We start from the raw sequence: 17661 nt of genomic DNA on the forward strand, positions 1-17661 counted from the left end.
GGTCTGGATTACACCGAAACGTATTCACCTGTAGCACCCTGTAGTCAGATATGCCAGCATTCGCTATTTCTTCGCACTGGCAGCGCAAATGGATCTTAAAGTGTTTCAGATGGATGCTGTGGCAGCATTTCTCCAGGGTGACCTTGCCGAGAAGGAGATTTATATGGTATAACCAGATGGGTTCGTTGACAGCAAAGCTCCACGGAAGGTATGTCAACTTCGGAAAGCACTCTACGGACTTTAACAAGCTAGTCGCGTGTGGAACGTAAAGTTAGATGTAGTGTTGAAGCGAATTAGCCTCAAGTGTTCCGGTTACGATCCGTGCGTTTACTACAAAGTTTGTGGTGGTAGCGTTATCATAATCGCCGTTTATGTGGATGGTTTTTTCAAATCAACTAAAGTGGGTGGAAATTGTCAAGCATCAGCTTATGGATAAATTTCACATGAAAGATCTCGGCGAAGCAAACCATGCTCTTGGTATTAGGATCTCAAAAGGAAATGAAACTGTTGAACTGGACCAGCAGAGTTATATCGAAGAGCTGCTTCATCGTTTTAACATGGTTGATTGTAATCCGGCGACAACCCCAGCTGATGCAAGTCAACGTTTGGACAAATCAATGAGTCCGAAGAATGAGCAAGAAAAGCAAGAAATGCGGGACATTCCTTTCCGAGAATTAGTTGGATCATTGCAGTTCTTAGCACAATGCACTCGTCCAGACATCGCTTATGCCGTTAATGTCGTAAGCAGCTATAACAACAACCCCGGAAAAACACACTGGATAGCGGCAAAAAGAATATTGCGTTATCTGAAAGGAACGAAATCGGTGAAGTTAGTATACCGGAAGCAAAATGAAGTGCTGTTCGAGGGGTTTACTGATGCAGATTGGGGTAACGATCCCGAGTCTCGACGATCAATTACTGGCTATGTTTTCCAATACGCTGGTGGTTCGGTGTCATGGAGCTGCAGAAGGCAACCGACCGTTGCGCTTTCTACAACAGAAGCAGAATACATGGCACTTTCTGCTGCAACACAGGAAGCGTTGTGGTGGCGAGGATTCCGCGATGAGCTTTTTGGAATAGAGCAACCGGTCCCAATGTTTTGCGATAATCGCAGCGCAATTTGTTTGGCAGAAAATGAGATTGGCTACTCACCCAGAAGCAAACATATCGATTTGAGACACCATTTCGTAAGGGAACAACTCCAAATGAAGAAAATTGAAATCAATCACGTTGGATCAAAACAACAGAAGGCGGATGTTCTCACGAAACCTGTTCCAGCTCCTAAATTTTGTGAAGCGGTGAAGTTATTAGGTTTAAAATAAATTCCCGGTTAAGGAGGGGATGTTAGATTATAGTAACCTATGGAATTAATAAATGAAATAAATTAGTTTGTTCCTACACTAGCTACGAAGTAGACGTGCTTTTATTAAGCAGCAACTCATTAGTTTCTAACAAGGGCCTCATACGCCTGTCACTGGCGAACAAAGCTCGTGTTCGTGTACTCTGCATCGAAGCTTAGAACCGGTGTTAGGGCGCAATCGTTAATGCGAACATTTTTATATTCGGTTAATTACTGCAAAAAAAATCTTTTTCGAGTCCCTATAATCAAGCAGGTATCTCAAGCATACCACATCGTTATATTGCTGCATGATTGTGTGTTTAATTTTGATAAAATATTGAAAACAAAAGTGTGCATAAAAATTGCCTCGCCATAGCAAAAAGGTGGTAGAGAATTAACACTGTTGTTTACAGTTTAGAACCAAATCCAGATGTCGCCCATGTTGGGGTAGGGTGTGCTCCGCCTTCTCCCCCTGGTTTCTAAGCAATAAGGCAATCCATAAGACCAAGATGAATACACCACTAGGTGTTCCAATCTGCCAAATTCACGATTCAGCCATCTTGGATTTTAGTATGGGAGAGCCAGCCGGTTTGTTTATGTTTTGCACCGAAAATGAATTTTTCACCCCCGCCCTCTTCTCGTCCATAAATTGGGCAGACTGCAACACCTAGCTGTGTATTCATCTTGCATAAGACAGCTGTGATCAGCTGACGATTTTGTTTACCTTGATTTTTGACAGATTCTGACCGGACTGACAGAACAATAAGGATATATCTGTAATATCGGAATACTCATTTTAGGAGTACTTTTTAATCACTTTTGAGAATATTGCCTATACGTCAAATTGTGCGTACTTTCAGGGAGTACTTTTTACGCTTTTCCTAGTATTTGGATGAAATCGAAATATGCGTAAAAAAGAAGCCTATGATAAGTAAAGAAAATTTTCACGCGCGCATCTCCATAGTTGCAATCAGTCATAGTTCTTAAAAAAAATAAAATAATACGGGCAGTATGGCAGGTATGTAATACTTTTCCAACGTTTCTTAAAATCATTAAATGATCATTGTTGTCCTCAGGTTTATTTAAAGTCCCAGGGATAATTTCAGCCGATGTTCCAACCGTCAAGAGCATCCAGGGCGCATACAAGAGTCAAGCCGAAACCAGCGAAGGCCACCGTTAAGGTAACGCTTGAACGCCGCCGCACCGCAACCCGAAGAAGCTCAAAAACATCGTACACTAGAACTGATAACCGCGAGGATAACCGGCCCACCCCTACGGAGAAAAACCAAGATGCCACTGCTATACTGGAAGCAGCCGTGGGATCCCAAGAAAGCAGGATAGAGGTTTAGGTGCCGGATCAAAGGTTAAGTAACAACGAAGTAATTATGTATTTTCGGAAATAAAATATGCATTTTAATTTATGACTGTCCTTTGTTTTCTAATAAAAATGATCTAATTTGAGAAAATTCCAATTTTTGAAATCAAATCCATGCAAAATACTGTAGGGGTAAAAAGTACACATTATCCTTCTATTTTCGGAGTAAAAATGACGCATTTTTTACTTGTATAAGAGGAGTAAAAAGTATGCTTATTTTGACGTATGAGCTATATACTCATAAATGAGTAAACGAAATATACTCCTTTTAGGCGTAGTTCCACCAGGAATTATTGATTGATTAGTTGGTTGGTTGATTGATTGATTGATTAGTTGATTTGTTAGTTGGTTCAATGGTTAATTACTTGCTTGGTTGATAAGTTGATTGGTAGCTTGCTTGAATGGTTGGTTGGATGATTGGTTAGTTGCTTGATTGGTAAATTGGTTAATGGTTGCTTCATTGATTGGAAGTGGGTTAGAATGATTTTTTAGTTGGTTACTTGATTCGTTTGTTGTTTGGTTGATTAGTTGCTTGATTGGATAATTGGTTACTTGATAGATTGGTTGGATGGTTGGTAGCTTACTTGAATGGTTGAATTATTGGCTGGTTCCTTGCTTGAATGGTTGATTACTTGATTGGTTAGTTGCTTGATAGGTTGGTTCCCTAATTGGTTTATTGGTTGGTTAGTTTATTGGTATCTTGCTTAAATGTTTGATTTCTTGATTGGTTGATTGATTGGTTTGTGGCTCTATTGATTAATTGGATGCTTAATTGGTTGCTTGATTGATTGGAAGTGGGCTTGAATGATTGTTTGCTTGATTGGTTAGTTGCTTGATAGGTTAGTTGCCTAATTGGTTTATTGGTTGGTTAGTTGCTTGATTGGTTAATTGGTTGCTTTTTTTTAGATCTTTATTATTATTATTTATTGGTTGCTTGATTTATTGGTTGATTGGTAGCTTGCTTGAATGGTTGAATGGTTGGTTGGTTGTTTGATTGATTTGGTTGATTGTTGCTTGATAGGATGGTTGTTTAATAGGATGGTTGCCCATTTTACTTTATTGGTAGCTTGCTTGAATGGTTTTTTTGTTGGTTGCTTGAAAGGTTGATTGGATTGCTTGATTGATTGGTTGGTTGCTTGATTGGTTTATTGTTTGATTGGTAGCATGGTTAAATGTTAGTTGCTTGATTGGTATGTTGTTTGATTAGTTTGTTGCTTCATTGGTTGGTTGATAGGCTTGTGGATTGGTAGGTTGCTTGATTGGCCGATTAGTTGATTGGTAGCTTGCTTGAATGGGTGAATAATTGGGTGGTTGGTTGCTTGATTTGTAAGTTGGTTCAATGGTGGATTCAGGCAGCAGTGACTATGTCTAAGGGCTTGACGATCCCTCCCCAGGCCATCTGCGAGATGTGGGGCTTGCCTAGGATGTAGTTGGGTTTGACAGTGGGTCCTGTTAAATTCCTATAAAAAGCTGCGTGTATCCGCAAGTAGGCCCCACCAAAGTGACCGTGTGCCGCTCAAAGCGCACAAGCCCAAGTCCTGGTGTTTTGTGGGACGCTAAACAGCCATGACACGACGGCCCTCCGACGAGACAGGAGGTTTGCGCAGGCCCAATAACCCGCCTGGAAAACCAATAATTACGAACAATGTAAGAGATAAAGCGACTCGATATAATCGGCAAAGACCTAGGCGACGAATAAAGGATCACGATTGGAAGCTTGGAACATGGAACTGCAAGTCGCTAGGTTTCGCAGGTTGCGACAGGATGATCTACGATGAATTACATCCCCGCAACTTCGACGTTGAGGCGCTGCAGGAGATTTGCTGGACAGGACAGAAAGTGTGGAAAAGCGGGCATCGAGCGGCTACCTTCTACCAAAGCTGTGGCACCACCAACGAGCTGGGAACCGACTTCATAGTGCTGGGTAAGATGCGCCATCGTGTGATTGTGTGGCAGCCAATCAACGCAAGGATATGCAAGCTGAGGATTAAAGGCCGTTTCAACTATACTGCCGTGAATCGCATATTTGTCCCATATGAATAGGAAACCCAGCAAAGATGGGACAGATATGCGATTCACGGCAGTATAGCATCATCAACGTGCACTGCACACACGAAGGGAGACCCGACGACGAGAAAGAAGCGTTCTACGCACAGCTGGAGCAGACATACAGTCCCTGGTCTCCACGACCTGCCGGAAAAGTTTCCATCGCTCAAAAGGCATCACCTTCCAGGGCGGCAAAGCGGACATCCCTAGCGAGAAAAGACATCTTCAGCGTAAAAGTATCAGTTGTGCCACAGCCTCCAACCCGTAAAGTATCTGTTTCAACAGACGCTTCTCCTCCCAGAACGCCGCAGAACAAGAGACACCATGCCAAACACGACAGGTCGGAGCCGTATCAGTAGGTCATGTTCTATTAGTGTGGCCAATATGGTCCTTTCGACGTACTTCAACTCGGAAACATATTTCTCCTCCACCTGGGAAATCGCTCTGAATTAACACTCCCAGTTGGTAAGGCTGTCAAAATAGTTGATTTGTGAGCGGTCAGCAAAGTTACATCTACACCAGATTGTAGTGCGCTGTATTTATGGGACTGGCAGTCTTCGTCGCTGAATACTACTATGAGAACCCTTCAATCTCAACCAGCAGCAACGGCTATAATCAGCTTTTGGTGATTAGTTAGGTATACGTTCGCAACTGCAGCACTGCCTTTCTTCAAATCTATTTTACATACCACAAGTAAACAGGAATCCATACGGTGTCTTGAAGTCCGGATGTGTTTAATCAGACTTATTCATCGAACGTGGAATCATTTTTTTTTATCTCAATTTGATCCACTTTCACATCTCAGGCTGCTCTTCAACTTCATTGTGTAAATTAATTTTCCCAGCTTTTCCTGCAGAACAGCAGGAACTATCGCTTTAAAAAAAACAGTTTTCACCGTGAAAAACCTCGAACATCACCTGACGCATTCATTCGACATGGCAGAACGAACGATTTCCCTAGCAGCACAATTCTGACAGAATAGGTTGCATCAACTTCTACATGACCTTATCTTATCCAGTAGAAGTCAAGGACACTTGTTTGTGACAATTGTATTGCTCGGGTTGGCACTCTGCTGCTGTGCTGCCATAATCTGACAAAGTGTTAACGAGTAATACGAGCTTTTTAACAAGAAAAATAGAAATCATGTATGTTGTAATTTGGCGCATACTTCACTTTTACAGATTACGGCAGTGTGGCGGCATACAGTGTTCCTATTCACTTTGACCCGGCTGCCCAAGTACATTGCCGCCTACAAGTTGGCGGACGTTCTAGTGTGGGAGTGGGAGCTAGCCTTGATTACTGTCATAGTGCTGTCATAGTTCCCGAGCGCATGCAAACAATCAGCATAACGCAAATGGCTGCCAGCGAAAAACGTTTACTTTAAATCAACCGAATTAGAAGCTTCAACGCGCAGATCTTTCATCATCGATTTCGCAACATCCAGATAACAATCCCCAGCCTCTTCCACATTGATGTTAATAAAATGTTCTCCACAATCATATCGTACAGATGTTCGCAATTCATGTGAACCAGAACCACGGTCAATTGTGTACGGAAGTCCAGTACCATGTTATTCGGAATGATCACAGAATAAATCGCTTTGTTGGCATTGGAATCATTCTCTTCTACCTCGTTGACCATCTCATGAACCTCTACGTTGGTGTGCGCCATTAGAACGTCTAATGTTCCATAAGCGCAATCCATGGCGTCCATAGCTCTTCGTGAAACTTCTTGGCCGTTTCCACCCAAAACTCTCCCCTTCGCTCCTTCGAAATGGACGGCAGCATAGCAAAAAGCATTTGAAAGCTTGCTTCTCTTCACCCTTCTTTTCCAACAACTGAACACGTTTCATTCGTAAATCAAAATTTTTCGGATCCTATTTGATGGTCCGGGCGTAGCACATCAACGCCCGGCTAAGATTACCTAGATTCTCGGATATCTCCGTAATGCGAACCCACTGTTGGATGTTGAAGGTTGCAATGGCCGCGATTAGCGAAAACTGTAGGAAATTTTTCGGATCTTTCGTTTCATATATTTAAGCTAACGTGACGAACGGCACTAACGGCGTTTGTCGCACAATCTCCAAACATAACTTTTTTAGCCACCTCGGCGTGTCCACGGGAGTAGCAAAAAATGGCTTGTCCCATCGATCCTTGCAAAGCCGGTGGCAAAAACCTTCGGTATCGTTTCATCGGAGTTTTGCCGTCAACCTTCACCTTGCAAATTTCCCCTCAACGCATCAATCAGCTTTAAAATCTTTTCGAATCAGGAAGACTTCTTGGTCAACTTTCGCCGTGTCGCCCATTTTTCTTCTTCCAAGTCCATTTCTCCGCCCTGCTGCATACGGGCTTGATATTCCGCATAGCTGATCTCACCGGCGACAAATTTATTGATCAACATTTCGTTCCGCTGTGGGTTTTCATCGTCCGTTTCCAACTCCGGGAGGGCTGACGACTGTCGTGTTCGGGCCGTCTCCTCCGTCTCAATCCCTACAACGACGTCGACGCGACCGTGGGCCTGCGTGATCTTCGGGGACAGCCATATTTTGGATGTACTCGGTTCACCCGGCAGGGGAATTTCATTGGCTTCGACGATTTGGGCTAGTTTCTGCGGGTCCAGCTGTAACTCGACACTTTCCGCCTCGGACTGATCGGCAGCAGATGATATAGAGATGAGTGACGTTTAACGCTCGCACACTGATGTGCAATTCGGCATGTGTAAATACATGTTTGTTTTCCTTCTGCTCATAACCTCAAAATTGATCAAGTCATCACAATGGTTGCGAAAGAGTCAAAAAATATATGGAAATATACTCATTTTTACCCAAACTTTGCTGAGTAGCACCATCTAGGAGTGCTTGTTTTCCTTTTATCGCCACTCACACATTCAGACGTGAGAATCTCAATTATTATGAGAAACGAGAATGACAAGCGAAAACAAAAACATCAATGCTGTCAGTAAATAATGCACGGTGAGAAAACATATGGGGAAAGCTGATAACTGACAGCGCCTTTAGTGTCTTTTCAATTAGGTTCTGCAGCATGACGTCACGAATGAATTCGGTCCTCGTCGAATGAACTTTTTTGACAGTTCAGTAGTACTTTCCACTGACTCCGACAAGGATCGAGTTCGTGATTGGTTGGCTGCCCCCGAGTCCAACGCGAAGTACTACTAATCAGTCATCAGTTTGAGGTTAGATACTGACGCTGCAGAACCTAATTGTATACCTAGGACTCCTACACACCGATTTAGAATTAAGCGCAACACCGAAAAATTCCGAGTGTCGGGTCCCGGTTATTAGTTCCTGGTTCCACTTTTCCAAGATTATGCGTATTTTATAGTGCTAAAAGAGTATAATCTGTTTACCGTGTAATTTTAATCTCAGAAAAGATATTGTCTATCCGGAATAAATTTATACCGCTTTTTATACCGAAGTTGGATTTTTCTCCAGATACAGGCAACTTTCCCAACTTCGGAAGTAGTGCGCTGGATTCGCCTAAAGATGCGCTAAACAACGCATCAATTAGTTTGACAATTAAAACTTCGGAAGAAAGTTCGGTTCGGAAGTCCCGACTTCCGAATTCTAACTTGGTGCTACGCCGACAATATTTAGTCTAAAGCAGACCCTACACGAGGCATATATTGACAATACTTTTTTCGTCAAACTTTTCATCAAACTTTTCTTCAATATTTTCACTGATTAGCCGGCATGGCCGTAGCTGAAGAAAAACTCAATTTTTTCTTGAACTAATACGAATCAAATAGCGGTATAACGCACAAAACACGCACACACTCAACCATCATCGACTCCTGTGGACAAACTGCGGGGGGAGATGAGGGGAAATATTGAAAAGAATATCAAACTTTTCTGATTTCCCTCAATATTTACTTCAATATTTTGGGTTCGCCCTCACACCATCAATCTTTTTCTTCAATAATCAAGAGTTTGTCAAACTTTTTCCGTCGTGTGGGGTCTGCTTACCCAGCAAACAAGGTTACTCTAACTTGACCCTAACATGAGTGTAACCTGTTAGAAAGTTACTCTAATTTTCTCACTAACGTTAGGGTAAAATGAGACTAAAATTAGACAGATCTGCAACACTTTTGTTAGATATGTTTATGTAAGTTGCATCATTTTATCTAACCTGTTAGCCTCACTTTAGTATAACGTTAGCAATGTTTTGCAGTGAGCGGTTAGGGAGTTGTGAGGGTTGTTTTGAAAGGGCTTTCATCCTGATTTATTTACATTCAGCTGTCATCCGAGGCAGAATTATTATGTACCGTGAAAGTACATAAAACATAACTGCCTTGAATGACAGTCAGATGTAAATAAAGTATTAATAAAAATCTGTACCATTTCACTCTCCAAATCTGGTGCTGAACGGACGTTGGAAAATATTCCCAAGTGTTAAGTTATCGCGACGTTTAATTTATTGGTGATAAAATCACACTTTTTCACTTTTTGACTGCGGTCAAGAGTGCGGGTAGTGTTTTCGTTTGTATGCGGTGATTTGTGAAGTTTGAAGTGATTGTTGATCTGTTCCATATACTTTTTGCTTGATTGATAAAGGGCAGTTTTACATTGTTTTGGTTTCCGCGAGCGATCGAAAGATCCTCGTTGGATGAGAGATAGTGATGACGAGAACGGGGGATTTGCTAGTCCCCTAGAAGATAGTGAATCATTGACAGGTTATGAGTCGGCTACTGAAAGTAATTTGCGCAGAAAAATGGAAGAATTGAACACGGATGGGATCAAAGCTCCCAAAAAACTCAAAATTGAACACGGAACAAACAAAACTGAAAAAAGGAACAAGGAAAAGAATAAGGAAAAAGACAAGAATAAAGATAAAGCCAAAAATGGGAATAATGGCAATGGTCTCTTCGGAGATGGTTGGCAGAAGAAGCGAGTTTTTTAAACATTCATGATAGAACCCTAAGACGAAACATCAGAACCGATACACGTAATGGAAATAGCCAGGCTCCTTCGTAATATCAAGATAACCTACCAAGAACTAGTCAAAGCAGGAAAAAACAGATTCAAAATTACCTTTGCTAATCCCCGACATGCAGAACAGCTAATTAATTCCCAAGTTTTGATCGACGACTTCAAATACAAAATATTTGTGCCTACTATGTTCAAGGAGACCATCGGAGTTATCAGAAATGTGCCTCCATCCATCCCTGAATCAGAAATTCTAGCTAATCTTGAATCAGAAAGAATTAAAATAACAAAAGTGGAAAGAATCAAAAAACTACAAAAGAAGGACTTGGTACCAACATATGCTATCAAGATTTACGCTGAGGGGGAGAAGCTTCCTCGTCAGGTGCGAATCTATGATCTACCATATGATGTTGATTGCTACGTTTTTCCAATGAAATGTTGTGTTAAATGTGTTAGGTATGGTCATTCTTTCAAAGCATGTAAGTCACCTAAAGTAAGATGCTACAACTGCTCTAATGAGGGTCATGAAGGTCAAGATTGCAAATCCCTAAATGTTAATTGTTGGCATTGTAAGGAAGGACACAAAGCTTTTGACATCAGCTGTAGAGAAAGAAACCGACAAGACAATATCAGGAAAGCAATGGCGTACAATAAGCTAACCTTTGTAGAAGCTGCTAAACTTTATCCGATTCAGTCCCGAGTACAATACAGAATTCAGGATAATTCCGAATTTCCATCCCTTACCCAACCTGAAATTCAATCTGTTAATACCCAAACTCCGGAAATGTTGAAATTTAGTTCAAATCATAATCAAAACACCCAAAACCAACCAATTAATAACTCCCAGAAAAATTCCTACACAGAAAATAGAAACAACATGATGCCTACGGATTACATAACAAAATCAGAACTAGACCAAATTGTCAACAAACTTAAAGGTAGAAATAGTTAAACAACTAAATGTCACCAAACTCATAACCAAAATAAAAGAAATCCAAGAATCAATAGTTCAAAAATATTACAAAGTCAAACGAAGAAAACAATCAAACTAATAATCACAATTTACTTATCACTATCAGCCAGCAACTGAATGATATCATCAATCCGGAAATTTTACGTAATTCAAAACCTCCCGAACGTTAATACACAAATGGCCCAATTCAGAAACTTAAACATTCTCCAAAACAATATAAATAGCATTCGTCCCACTGCAAACCGGACTTTACTAATAAACTTTCTTCAATTACATAAAATAGATATAGCTTTCCTATCAGAAATATGGTTGAAACCAACAGAAGATTTCAAATTTCCTGGTTACAAATTTCCTAAGAAAACTCGTGACAAAGGTTACGGGGGAGTAGGATTCTTAATCAAAAACGAAATAAGCTTTCAAATCCTGAAACTACCAGATCTGCATCCAATAGAAGCAATTGCCATAAAAACCCTTAATACTCCCATTCCATATTTACTTATCTCAATTTATATCCCGCCTTATCCAATAAACAATAATCAAATAAAATCCCCATTGAAATTATTATTTGATTTTATAGACAGACTGAATATTAGTACAATATTAGCTGGGGACTTTAATGCACAACATGCAATTTGGAATGGTGCTTGGAACAGTACAAATAGAATTTGTTTAAGAGGAGAACTTATTGCTGAGATGATAGAAAATAGAGATCTTGTTTCAATCAATGATGGATCACCAACTATGTTAAAGCCTCCTAACACAACGCCATCTGCAATTGATTTAACTTTTGTTTCATCCAATATTGCTCCAAATACCAGTTGGAAAGTCTTGAACGAAGAAATCTGTGGAGATCATAAAATAATAAATTTTCAAATTATAAATGCTACCATACAATATACATACCATAAAGAACTTACGAATAATAAGAAAGCAATAGATAACTTGAATATGATTGATCCAAATACCATTAATACACCTGATGAACTTGTTAAAATTTTTGAACAAAAAATATCAGAGGCTAGATATAAACCAAACACAAAATTTCAACCAAAGAAATGGTGGACTCAAGAAATGACTCGCTATTTATTGTAACAATCTAACACTTGAAAATTTTTTAGATTTTAAAAAAGCAAGATGCATTTTAAAATCTAAAATTAGAAAAGAAAAAAGAAAATGTTTCCATCAAATGACCGATTTATTAACCCCAGACTTAAATATTAAACAGCTTTGGTCAACTGTTAAACTATTAAGTGGTGGTTTCTCTAAACCAAATAGTGTAATTTTACTGAATGATGTAAATTTATCATCATGTTTTATGGATACAAATTTTCCTAACATCTCGAACGACATCCAATATTCTATTCAGCCAACTGTAAATAAACTTTCAATAAACTTTTCTGATATTTTAAATTTTATTCATTCTAAAAAAAATAGCTCTGCCCCAGGACCAGATCAAATTTCTTTTTAATTCTCAAAATCTTACTCCAGAACTGTTGCAAAAAATAGCGAAAATTTGTAACAATGTCTTATCATCTTCAATAATTCCAACGGAATGGTTGAAAATAAAGTGTGTACCTATACTAAAGCCCGGTAAACCAGAAAATGACCCTAATTCATATAGGCCAATTTGTCTTATTTCAACTTTACTTAAAGCATTAAATTTTAAAGTAAAAAAAGAATTAACGAAATTTACTCATACTAATAGAATTATTCCAGAATTTTCATTTGGTTTTAAGACAAAAACTTCCTCTGTAAATTGTGTAAATAATTTAATATCTTCTGTAAATAGCGCAAAAAGTAATAAAAAAATAGTTATGGTTACATTTCTAGACCTATCTAAAGCTTTCGATAATGTAGATATTTCCAAACTTCTAAATATACTTAAAGATTACAATTTTCCTCCTGAAATAATAAACTGGCTTTATATGTACTTAAAACAAAGAAAAATTACCTTAACTCTTAATGATGGAACGATATTGGAAAGACAGACTAATAAAGGACTTCCTCAGGGATGTCCTTTGTCTCCAATTTTGTTCAATATTTATACTTCTAAACTTCATGCAGTTGCCATAGAAGGTTTCCTAATACAATTTGCTGATGACTTCGGGTTAGTAATAGAAGGTGACGATTTTTGTATAGCTAGTAATAAAATGAATTTATCTTTAAACATAATAAACAATGAATTTGAATTACTAGGAATGAGAATAAATTCAAATAAATCAGGTACAATTTGCTTTGCTAACAACCCTCCGGATAACTTATTTATACACATTAATAACAACCCTATAGAAATCAAAAATGTTCATCAATATTTAGGTATTTGGATCGACCATAAACTCAATTTCAAAACACACATAACTGAAACCATAAACAAAGCCAAAAGAAAAATCAATATTCTCAAAATGTTGAGTAGAAAGAAAGGAGGGTGCCATCCTACAACTTTACAAAAAATCAACAATTCCATAGTAAGATCAGTTCTAGATTATGGTATTTCCATTTACGCTTCAGCTTGCAAAACAGATTTTAATAGAATAGAAAAAGTACAAAACCTATCAATCAGGACCAGTTTAAGATACCTACAATCAACACCCATCCATGTCATTTATGCAGAAGCTGGTGAACTTCCACTAAAGTACAGAGCACAATACTTGGCCTTCAAAGAAATTCTTAAAACGTTGTATCATAAAAATAGTCCGATTTCAAACAAGCTTTTAGATCTAATAACCTCAGATGAGGAACCAAAATTTACATCATACATTGAAAAAATAGCTTCAATAAACAATTTTCATATTCTCCAATGTAAATACTCCTCAATTCATACAACAGACACAATGGAACATAATAAAATAAAAATAAAAACTTCAATTTCCAATTTAAACAAAACTAACACCCCAATTTCAATGCAAAAGTTTCTAGTTCAAAAGTTGATACAAGATAACTATCTTTCTCATTTTAAAATTTTCACAGATGGTTCTAAAACAAGTCAAGGTGTAGGTTTTGGTTTCTATGATGAGGAAAACAAAACTTCATATAGCTTTAAACTTCACTCAGCTTTCTCAATAATGAATGCAGAATTAGTAGCTATCATAGAAGCAATAGAATATGCAATAAGTATAGATCAAACAAAATAGTCATTTTAACAGATTCACAGAGTAGTTGAATTAAATTAACAAATTCAAACTCAGACAATTACTTAATAGATAAACTTTTAACTTTGACACATTACAACAACTTTAATGAAATAGTCATTCAATGGATTCCAGGTCACATTAATTTAACAGGAAATGATAGAGCAGATACAGCTGCTAAATTAGGCATCAATAGACATACTCCTGAAAACTATGCGCTCACTTTAGGCGACTGCTTGTTAAAATTCAAATCGGATCTTTTTTTCCGAATGGAATCAAGAATATAACACTTTATCATTGGAGAAAGGCAAACAACATTACCAAATTATGAACTCAATAGAACTAACACCTTGGTTTAAGAATATTCCCATGTCTACTACAGATACTATCATAATCAATAGAATAAGGACATTTCATACCGCGACTAAAGACAGATTAGCTAAATGGAAACTAATTAGATCAGACCTTTGTACATACTGTAATACTCAAGATAATCTTCACCATATTCTCTATGACTGCGTCAAACTCACAACTTTAAGGGCTAAATTTCCCGTTCTCGTGAATAAAATTGATTTGAAACAGCTCTTAAAGAATAAAAACTTAAATGATTATATTCAACTGGCAGGATTTATTAGTGAAGCAAAGATCAATGTTTGAACGAGATTCAATGCAATTACTTCAATATCCGATTCTACTGTTGCAGACGAGATACGCACCATTCATTAAGAAAGCAATCAAAAAGTTTTAATCGCGAAACGGTAATTTCAAATGTTTCATAACTTTATCCAATTTGACACTTGGCAAATATGGACCAAACAGGTCTGTGCCATATACCAGAAGAAAAAAAAAAAAAAAAAAAAATCTGTACCCTGCAGGTGTATTTTCTGCAGAATAATCATTAAATATTTAATTATCTGGACTACATTTACATCGAATCATATTTGGGTAAGTAAATTGAAACTTATTTGTCATGTTGTTTTGCTCCCTGCTCCGATGCTGCTGTTGTCGATCCGGAGCCGTATTTTCTTCGCGCGAGAACATTAACTGAAAACGTATTCCATTATTCCAGGCTGCATTTGTCGCCCTTTCCGAAGTGGCACTTTTCGGTTTGCTTCTGACACATCCGGTGAAGGTATAAAGCAAAACAGCGATGGGTGGAATCCTCCAAGTGGCACTGCAGAACGAGAATTTCTGGATTTTCAGTAAGGTCTTCCGGTCCAGAACGTACCTCATCGTCCGAAGTTTAGAAGACCAGGAAATTTTCAGAATGTATCCGCTACTTATGCCGATGCCGCACTGTTTTTTCGGTCCTGAATTGTCTTTGCGTTGTGTGGCCTTGATGGCCAGGAGTAAGGATATATTGCAAAAATGAAATGTAACTGATTTTAAGGCAATAAAATGAAACTTATATCACAGACAAACAGACATAACACTCGTCAAATTTCCATCGTTCACTGATTTACTGGTCAATTAAAATAATCATTAGTTGGCTAATCGATCACTTGTGGCGCGCGTATCGTTTTTGCTCGAGTTTGACGTTTGCTCACTACCGCCATCTGGTTCGTGATTTGCCCAACTAACTGAAATCAACAGATGTCGTTAGTGTTTGAACGACGATGAATTTGATGGGTAAATGTTCAATGTGTTATGTCTGTTTGTCTGTGCTTATATTTTAGAATACTAGCAATTTCTCCTAGAATCTGAGAAATTATGCATGCACAGATTCTACATTATTCCCTTCGAAAATTTCTGCAAAATTCATCGTCAATATTTTTCAATAATTCCCCTGCAAAGTGTATTGGTAATTCATCCGGCAGCTTTCACACAACTTTTATCGAGATATTAATTCTGGATTTTTTTCTGTTTTTCTGGGAATCGCTCCAAGCGTTCCTCTGAGGAGTTGCTTTTGTAATTCCGCCAAGAAGTTATTTCGGAATTCCACTAGGAGTTCCTCTGGAAATTATTCTGGGAATCCCTTTATGAGTTCTTCTAAAAAAAATTTTCCAAAATTGGTCAGAAAATTCCTCCATGAGTCCTTCTGAGAATTACTACAGGAGTTCCTCTAGGGAATCCTGGAAGAGTTCCATTGGGAATGAGTTCCTCCCAAAGCTGCCCAGAAAATTCCTCCAGGAGTTTTTCTCGAAATTCCACCAGGAGTTTCTAAAGGAGTTCATTCAGGAGTTACTCTGGAAGTTCTTACAGGAATACCTTAGGAAGTATTTCTGGAAAATTCTCCAGGAGTTCTCCTGGAAATTCTTCCAGAAGTTCCTCGATGAAAGCCTCTGGAATTCTTCCAGATGTTCCTCTGAGACTTTCTTCAGAAGTTTATCCGGAAATTCCTTCATAAGTTCCTCTACATTTTCCTCTAAAAGTTATTCAGGGAATTCCTCTATAATTCCCATGGGGAATAACTTCAGGAGTTCCTCCCCCTGATATTCTTTTGAGAAATCTTTCGAAAGTTCATCTGTAAGTTCCTCCAACAGTTTCTATGGATACTCCTCCAGGAGTTACTCTAAAAAATAAACCAGGAATTCTTCTGGAAGTTTCTCTTGGTACTGCTTTAGGTATTGCTCTATGAATTCCTTCCGGAGTTTCTCTGGGAATTGGTTCAAGAGTTTCTCTGAAAATTCTTCTGGGAATTCCTCAGGAAGTATCTGCGGAAAGTCCTCCATGAGTTCTTCTGCAAATTCCTGGAGGAACTTCCGGAGGAATTCCTGGCGGAACTTCCGGAGGAATTCCTGGCGGAACTTCCGGAGAAATTCCTGGCGGAACTTCCGGAGGAATTCCTGCAGGAGCTTCCGGAGGAATTCCTGGAGGAACTTCCGGAGGAATTCCTGAAGGAACTTCCGGAGGAATTCCTGAAGGAACTTCCGGAAGAATTCCTGAAGGAACTTCCGGAGGAATTCCTGAAGGAACTTCCGGAGGAATTCCTGGAGGAACTTCCGGAGGAATTCCTGGAGGAACTTCCGGAGGAATTCCTGGAGGAACTTCCGGAGGAATTCCTGGCGGAACTTCCGGAGGAATTCCTGGCGGAACTTCCGGAGGAATTCCTGGAGGAACTTCCGGAGAAATTCCTGGAGGAACTTCCGGAGGAATTCCTGGAGAAACTTCCGGAGGAATTCCTGGAGAAACTTCCGGAGGAATTCCTGGAGGAACTTCCGGAGGCATTCCTGGAGGAAATTCCGGAGGCATTCCTGAAGGAACTTTCGGAGGCATTCCTGGATGAACTTCCGGAGGAATTCCTGGAGGAACTTCCGGAGGAATTCCTGGAAGAACTTCCGGAGGAATTCCTGGAGGAACTTCCGGAGGAATTCCTGGAGGAACTTCTGGAGGAATTCCTGGAGGAACTTCCGGAGGAATTCCTGGAGGAACTTCCGGAGGAATTCCTGGAGGAACTTCCGGAGGAATTCCTGGAGGAACTTCCGGATGAATTCTTTAAGACACTCTCAGAGGAACTTCCAGAGCAATTGCTGGAGAAACTTCCGTGACAATTCCTGGAGGAATATTTGAAGGAACTTCTGAAGGAATTCCTGGAGGAATTCCTGGAGGAACTTCCGGAAGAACTTCCGGAGGAATTCCTGGTGGAACTTCTGGAGGAACTCCTGGAGGAATTTCCGGAGGAATTCCTGGAGGAATTCCTGGAGGAACTTCCGGAAGAACTTCCGGAGGAATTCCTGGTGGAACTTCCGGATGAATTCTTTAAGACACTCTCAGAGGAACTTCCAGAGCAATTGCTGGAGAAACTTCCGTGACAATTCCTGGAGGAATATTTGAAGGAACTTCTGAAGGAATTCCTGGAGGAACTTCCGGAGGAATTCCTGGCGGAACTTCCGGAGAAATTCCTGGAGGATTTTAATC

The 17661-nt window shown here is 39.3% G+C and overlaps 1 pseudogene; it reads right to left on the reverse strand.

The window, feature by feature from the left end:
* Positions 1 to 6009: 6009 nt before the first annotated feature.
* LOC134207503 (general transcription factor 3C polypeptide 3-like) lies at positions 6010 to 7421 on the reverse strand (annotated as a pseudogene).
* Positions 7422 to 17661: the final 10240 nt, after the last annotated feature.

This window comes from Armigeres subalbatus, chromosome 1 (assembly GCF_024139115.2).
Source record: "Armigeres subalbatus isolate Guangzhou_Male chromosome 1, GZ_Asu_2, whole genome shotgun sequence".
Lineage (NCBI taxonomy): Eukaryota > Metazoa > Arthropoda > Insecta > Diptera > Culicidae > Armigeres > Armigeres subalbatus.